The following is a 7,539-nucleotide window of genomic DNA, read 5'->3' on the forward strand; positions in this document are numbered from 1 at the left end:
CGACAGGGAGGGGGTGAGGGCGACAGGCAGAGAGAGAGGGTGAGGGTGAGGGAGAGAGGGTGAGGGTGACAAGGTGAGAAAGAGAGGGTGAGGGCGACAGGGTGAGAGAGAGGGTGACAGTGAGAGAGAGAGGGTGAGGGCGACAGGGAGAGAGAGGGTGAGGATGACAGGGTGAGAGAGCGAGGGTGAGGGCGACGGAGAGAGAGAGAGGGTGAGGGCGACAGGGTGAGAGAGAGAGAGAGAGAGGGCGACGGGGAGAGAGAGAGAGAGGATGAGGGCGACAGGGAGAGAGGGCGACAGGGTGAGAGAGAGGGTGAGGACGACAGGGTGAAAGAGGGTGAGGGCGACAGGGAGAGAGGGTGAGGACGACAGAGAGAGAGAGGGTGAGGGCGACAGGGTGAGAGAGAGAGAGGGTGAGGGCGACAGGGTGAGAGAGAGGGTGAGGGTGACAGGGTTAGAGAGAGAGAGGGTGAGGGTGACAGGGGGAGAGAGAGAGGGTGAGGGCGACAGGGTAAGAGAGAGGGTGAGGGCGACAGGGAGAGGGAGAGAGGGTGAGGGCGACAGGGTGAGGGAGAGAGAGGGTGAGGGCGAAAGGGTGAGAGAGAGGGTGAGGGCGACAGGGTGAAAGAGAGAGAGGGTGAGGGCGATAGGGAGAGAGAGAGAGGGTGAGGGCGACCGGGAGAGAGAGGGTGAGGGCGACAGGGTGAGAGAGAGAGAGGGTGAGGGCGACAGGGTGAGAGAGAGAGAGGGTGAGGGCGACAGGGAGAGAGAGGGTGAGGGCGACAGGGTGAGAGAGAGACAGGGTGAGGGCAAGAGGGCGACAGGGTGAGAGAGAGAGAGAGGGTGAGGGCGAAAGGGTGAGAGAGAGACAGGGTGAGGGCAAGAGGGCGACAGGGTGAGAGAGAGAGAGAGGGTGAGGGCGACAGGGAGAGAGAGGGTGAGGGCGACAGGGTGAGAGAGAGACAGTGTGAGGGCAAGAGGGCGACAGGGTGAGAGAGAGAGAGAGGGTGAGGGCGACAGGGTGAGAGAGAGACAGGGTGAGGGCAAGAGGGCGACAGGGTGAGAGAGAGAGAGAGGGTGAGGGCGAAAGGGTGAGAGAGAGAGGGTGAGGGCGACAGGGTGAAAGAGAGAGAGGGTGAGGGCGACAGGGAGAGAGAGAGAGGGTGAGGGCGACCGGGAGAGAGAGGGTGAGGGCGACAGGGTGAGAGAGAGAGGGGGTGAGGGCGACAGGGTGAGAGAGAGAGAGGGTGAGGGCGACAGGGAGAGAGAGGGTGATGGCGACAGGGTGAGAGAGAGACAGGGTGAGGGCAACAGGTTGAGGGTGACAGGGTGAGAGAGAGGGTGAGGGTGACAGGGTGAGAGAGAGAGGGTGAGGGTGACAGGGAGAGAGAGAGAGGGTGAGGGCGACAGGGTGACAGAGAGGGTGAGGGCGACAGGGTGAGGGCGACAGGGTGAGAGAGAGAGGGTGAGGGCGACAGGGTGAAAGAGAGAGAGGGTGAGGACGACAGGGTGAAAGAGGGTGAGGGCGACAGGGTGAGAGTGGGTGAGGGCGACAGGGTGAGAGTGGGTGAGGGCGACAGGGTGAGAGTGAGGGCGACAGGGTGAGAGAGGGTGAGGGCGACGGTGAGAGAGAGAGAGGGTGAGGGCGACAGGGTGAGAGGGTTAGGGCGACAGGGAGAGAGAGGGGTGAGGGCGACAGGGTGAGGTCGACAGGGTGAGAGAGAGGGTGAGGGCGACAGGGTGAGAGAGAGGGTGAGAGAGAGAGGGTGAGGGCGACAGGGAGCGAGAGAGAGAGGGGGGGGGTGAGGGCGACAGAGAGAGAGAGAGAGAGGGTGAGGTCGACAGGGTGAAAGAGAGGGTGAGGGCGACAGGGTGAGAGAGAGAGGGTGAGGGCGACAGGGTGAGAGAGAGGGTGAGAGAGTGAGGGTGAGGGTGACAGGGTAAGAGAGAGGGTGAGAGAGTGAGGGTGAGGGTGACAGGGTAAGAGAGAGGGTGACAGGGTAAGAGAGAGGGTGAGGGCGACAGGGTGAGAGAGGGTGAGGGTGACAGGGTGAGAGAGAGAGGGTGAGGGCAACACCGGGAAAGGGTGCTAGGGAGAGGGTGACACACTCAGACACACACTCACAGACACACACACTCAGACACACACAGACACACACACACAGACACACACTTACTCACACACACACACACACAGACACAAACACACACACACACTCACAGACACACACACTCAGACACACACACACACACACTCACTCAGACACACTCACAGACACACTCACACACACTCACTCACAGACACCCACATACTCACTCACTCACAGATACACAGGCACACACACTCACTCACAGACACACACACTCACAGACACACACACTGGGTGGGAAATCATTGGAAGGGAGGTGGCCCTCCTGTTCATCCAAGCTTTCTCCTCCACATGCCAGCTGCGGGCTGAGGGTCGGGCAGCCAGATGGGGGGGGTCAGGCAGCCAGGCTGGGGGGTCAGGCAGCCAGGCGCGGGGGTCGGGCAGCCATGCGGGGGGGTCGGGCAGCCAGGCGGGGGGGTCGGGCAGCCAGGCGGGGTGTCGGCAGCCAGGCGGGGTGTCGGAAGCCAGGCGGGGGGGTCGGACAGCCAATCGGGGGGGGGGGGGGGTCGGGCAACCGGACAGGCAGGCGGGAGGTCGAGCAGACATGCGCGGAGGTCGGGCAGCCAGGCAGGAGGTCGGGCAGTGCGGGGGGATCAGGGGCCAGCGGAGGGCAGCTGCACGGCCACACCAACCTCCCCATGAGAAACGTGGCCGGACGGGGAACTTTGCCAAAACCCTCCCGGCCCCCGCCGCCCGTGTGCGCATGCTGCAGCCATGGTGAAGGGAGTTAGAGCTGCCAGCCTGCTTCCCCGCTCCCATTACCTGCGCATGTGCCAAAGGAGTGTGGGACCGAGGGGAAGCGCCTGGGCACTAGCCATGGGACCCCCCCAGCCTACCTCCCGCCCGAGCAGCAAGCGGGGATCGGGGGCAGGGGCGGGTTGGGGTTGACCCAGAGCAGCCAGCCCTCTTCCCCGCCTCACACAAATCAGGGAGGGGGATTATTTATATATATTTTTTTTTTAAATTGGCGCGAGCAGGGGAATTCATAGAGCCGCAGCACGGCTCGCCAGCGGCCTAAATCCACTCGCCACGGGCGTGTGGTTATAACTATTTGTCGAACACTGTGTGTGTGTGTGTGTGTGTGTGTGTGTGTGTATATATATATATACACACACACACACACACACACACACACACACACACACACACACACACAGTATAAAAATGTGTAAATAATGTATATGACCCTAATAATGTATACAGTATATCTCGGTGCCCACCATGATTTAAAAAAATAAAATAAATTACACCTACGTGTAGTCACTATACTGCACTTGCAGAATTAAATGCTACTGGGGTTGTGTCTGCTTACAGGTATGTTCCTGCCCACGACGATTACTATATATAGTAATATATATATATAGTAATTGTCGTGGGCAGGAACATACCTGTAAGCAGACACAACCCCAGTAGCATTTAATTCTGCAAGTGCAGTATAGTGACTACACGTAGGTGTAATTTATTTTATATTTTTAAATCATGGTGGGCACCGAGATATACTGTATACATTATTAGAGTCATATACATTATTTACACATTTTTATACTAGGGGAGTTTCACTGAATAAAGATGTGGCTTCCAAAAAAGCATTTCAAATGCAATGCACGGTGACTTCTTGTAATACAGGGGTGTCTACTTTTTAAATATTTTATATTTGTATCGTAGTGGGTACATAGAGATATACTGTATATATTATTATACTTGTATACTACTGTGTGTGGGTGTTTCATAGAAATAAAAACATTGTAACCGCAATACATTGCAAATGCAAAGTGACTGTTTTTTTTTTGGGTAATAGGACAATATTCAGTGTTCACATTAGTGCTGTGGGATTTGAACACACTATCGACTTGATGGATGCATTGAATAGACAAAGCAACCCTCCTTCTCCACTTTGCTTATACCTAGCTAAAAACTCTCCCCCATGTGAAATACCAGTGGCCAAGCTCCCTTCTCACTTCTCTGCCTTTCCCTCATGTAGATATACGCAGCTGCCCTCCCTTCCCCTCTGACCGCCTCCTCTTCCCTTCTCTGAATTTCAAATTCCTATTGCAAGACATGCATAGACTGTGCGTTCCATAGACCCGCATAGACAAAGCCTAGACACAACCCCTGTGTAGCCTTTATTTCTGCATGTGCAGTATATTGAATAGGTTATATATATATATATATATATATATATATATATATATATATATATATATATATATATATATATATATATATATATATATATAGCAACTGTAAATAATAACTGTAATCTTTTGTTTATTATTATTATCTTAATTGTGGTGGGCACATAGATATATACTGTATACCTTATTAGAGACATATACACTAATTAGACACTTTTATACTAGGGGATTTTCACGGAATAAAGACGTGTCTACCAAAAAAGCATTGCCAATGCAATGCACAGCGACTCCTTATAATACAGGGGTTTCTACTTTTTTTTATATTTTTATATTTTAATCGTAGTGGGAGCATAGAGATATATTGTGTACATTTTATACTTTTATACTACTGTGTGTAGGTGTTTCACAGAAATAAAAACACTATAGCTGCAATAGCTATGTGAAAACAGAAAAAAGGGGATTATAAAACTGTTTTATTGTTTAACATAACTTGAAAAAATACATTATAATAAATCTTATTCATTAAGGTTCTCCTGAGAATCTGTGCTTGGTGCTTACAGTTTACAGTAGCTACAGTCGGTGTGAAGTGAGTTGGGTTGTTATCTTGGAAGAACCGGTGACCAGATGGGAATTCTTGTCTAATGTTATGGTACTATCGGCGAGATAATGGACTCCTGTAAATAAACTTTATCAATGATTCCTGGACGAAAAACAAATGTAACACTGTTATACGGAGACAGGGTCACATTCAGATACATTTACAGTACTACTGTCAAACATACTATATATCACACTGTCTAACACTGTTAAACAATTATTTTACTGAGAATTTGTCTACTTCTGCATCTGGGATACACAACCTCCAATGTCTGTGTATATATAAAGTAAATACATGTAATAATATGAGAACTTTTAACTGCTAATATGTGTGTATCTTATGCGTTCTGTTTTGTATCTGCTAACTTTTACATCCCGATAGTATTAAAAAAAATAAGTGGTAACCGCATCTCTAAAAATGATAGAATTCATTAGAGTAAATGTACCGGTACCTGTATCTTCATGTTGGCAGTAATCAAGACAGCTGGGGGATATCAGAAGATTTGGACGTAAGATGCCAACATTCATGGACTTTTTATTATTCTCCCTGTGCAGCTGAACGCTCAACATTGGAATATATAAAGTGGAATGATGACAGACTCAAGAGCCTGAATTGTTGATCTTTCTATCATTCTTATGCAGTTTAATTGTTGTTTTCACCAAATACTGTGTGCAGCGTCAAAATTCATTTTGATTCTTGCAGGAGGACAGTGGTGCGATGAAGTTAAGTGGCACATACAAGTACAATGTACCTATTTATTACCTACAGTAGAGTAAAGACTTGTGAAGATTTGGTGATACACTTATAAACCTGAACAAAATAGGTCAGTGTGGTGCAAACCAATACAGAATCATTTGGTTTCAGTGACACGGCTGAAATGACAAATTAGCGTGAAAAATACAGCTCAGCAGATCCGTTGTTATTGCTGGGATCACGCTGCAGTGCATAGCTTTTGTTATACTGCTAATATTGTGACTGTTTGTCAAAGTAAATGCTTAATACTGTACGTTATGCAAGCTGAAGCAAGCTGCAAAATGTAGCAAACAAAAGGCCAAAGTGTCCCACACATTCTGGACTTAACAGACTTCTAGAATGCAACATGTGGGAGTAATCCGTGTCCTCATGGTGTCTGTGTTTATGGATGAATAAAACAATACAGAGGAGAACCATTGAGCTCACTTGGGTCATTATACAGATGTACCAGAGATTTTACCGGATCTGACTGTATGATCATTCCAAGACACATTGTAAAGTTCTGGGACCCTTTCTGGTCAGCAGACAGAGCTGAGAAGAGGGTCACTGTATTACTTATTAAAGATCCCCCATAATGCGAGATAATTCAAATCTGCTGCACGTCCCAATGATATAAGATATAGATTTGTGACAAGCAGAACTACCTGGTTGTAATGCTATTAATATAAGAGGTTTTCTATGTTACCCATGTCAGATAATGTGTTTTCCATTTCAAAATTAGAATTCGTCCTGTCAAAACAGATGCGTGTGGTAAAATCATCGGAACACAATAAGGTGGGTTGCATTATTCTAATAGTTATATTATTATTTGGAGTTACGGGGTATTTTATAATCTTGGCTACATTTGGGTTTAAAATCATTCTCTTTCTCCCAGCCTTAAAAATGTCAAGGAAAGATTGATGAGCAGGAGATAAGACATACCTACAAAAGAATGGTCGCTACCCATTACCAGCCAGCTAGTGTCAGCTAGTTTGCTGTGTGTTTTAACCCTTGTCACATACTGTATACAAGTCACATGCTCACAGGTATACCGTTCGTGACACACTCACAGAGTTAAAATGCAATTTAGCTTTGGGAGACATGGCTTTACCCATTACCAGCTTTGACATAGTGTAAGGGCGCCGCGTCTCCTACCTCCCGCGGCGTTCCATCCCTGTTCTGCACCGCCCGCACCTCTTGCCACTGAGGCGCGCGAACTCCAGTCCCTCATCACCTCCTCCTCCCGACCTGCTGCACACGCACCACCTACAGGACGTGCGCGCTGCCGGGGCAGACCCCTGCGCGCGCCGACGTTCCTCAGCTGCCTTCACAGTGCTGTGCCGCTGTCCCGCTCCCGGATTATTACAAGAACATACCGTGTAAATTGCAGACAGTTGCTTAAAATAAAAATATAACTTACTTATCGTTAACATTGATCAGATCTTTTCCCAAATGGTCTTGAGTGGAAATTGAGATTTCACATGTTCCAGCATGGACACTCTCTTAGTTGAAACCTAACTTCATAACTCAGTTGCAGGGTCTTTATCCTAAACCCTTCCACATTGAAATACCTTCTGAATGTGGTCTCAACCCATCCCTTTTTATCAATCAGCCCCCATGATAGTTTTACTACTGAAAGAAAAAAACTTTTTTTTGACTTTTACATTTTGTGTCAATATATAAAAGACTTCATAACGTTGTTTTTATAACACTGAGACAAACACCATCTTCACTGTTGTGTCTGTGTACTTAATATGCTCACCTGGATATGAAACATGACACCTTAAACTTCTATATTTGCATGAGAACAGATATCAGAGATTATGACACAGAGAGCACCCTCTCATTCTTGGTCAGTTGCAGATTTGCCATTAGGCTCATTATGCCCAGGCCTAAGGCGGCAGAATTTGAGGGCGGCAGATTT

The 7,539-nt window shown here is 48.4% G+C and overlaps 1 long non-coding RNA gene across 1 annotated transcript; it reads right to left on the bottom strand.

Moving 5' to 3' along the window:
• Nucleotides 1–4,741: 4,741 nt before the first annotated feature.
• LOC142493417 (uncharacterized) lies at nucleotides 4,742–7,279 on the bottom strand. The gene is made up of 2 exons (XR_012801101.1): nucleotides 5,335–7,279; nucleotides 4,742–4,959 (listed from the first exon to the last, which is right to left on the bottom strand). It is a non-coding gene; the product is annotated as an uncharacterized LOC142493417 (long non-coding RNA).
• Nucleotides 7,280–7,539: the final 260 nt, after the last annotated feature.

The sequence above is a fragment of the Ascaphus truei genome, chromosome 4 (genome assembly GCF_040206685.1).
Source record: "Ascaphus truei isolate aAscTru1 chromosome 4, aAscTru1.hap1, whole genome shotgun sequence".
Taxonomy (NCBI): Eukaryota; Metazoa; Chordata; class Amphibia; order Anura; family Ascaphidae; genus Ascaphus; species Ascaphus truei.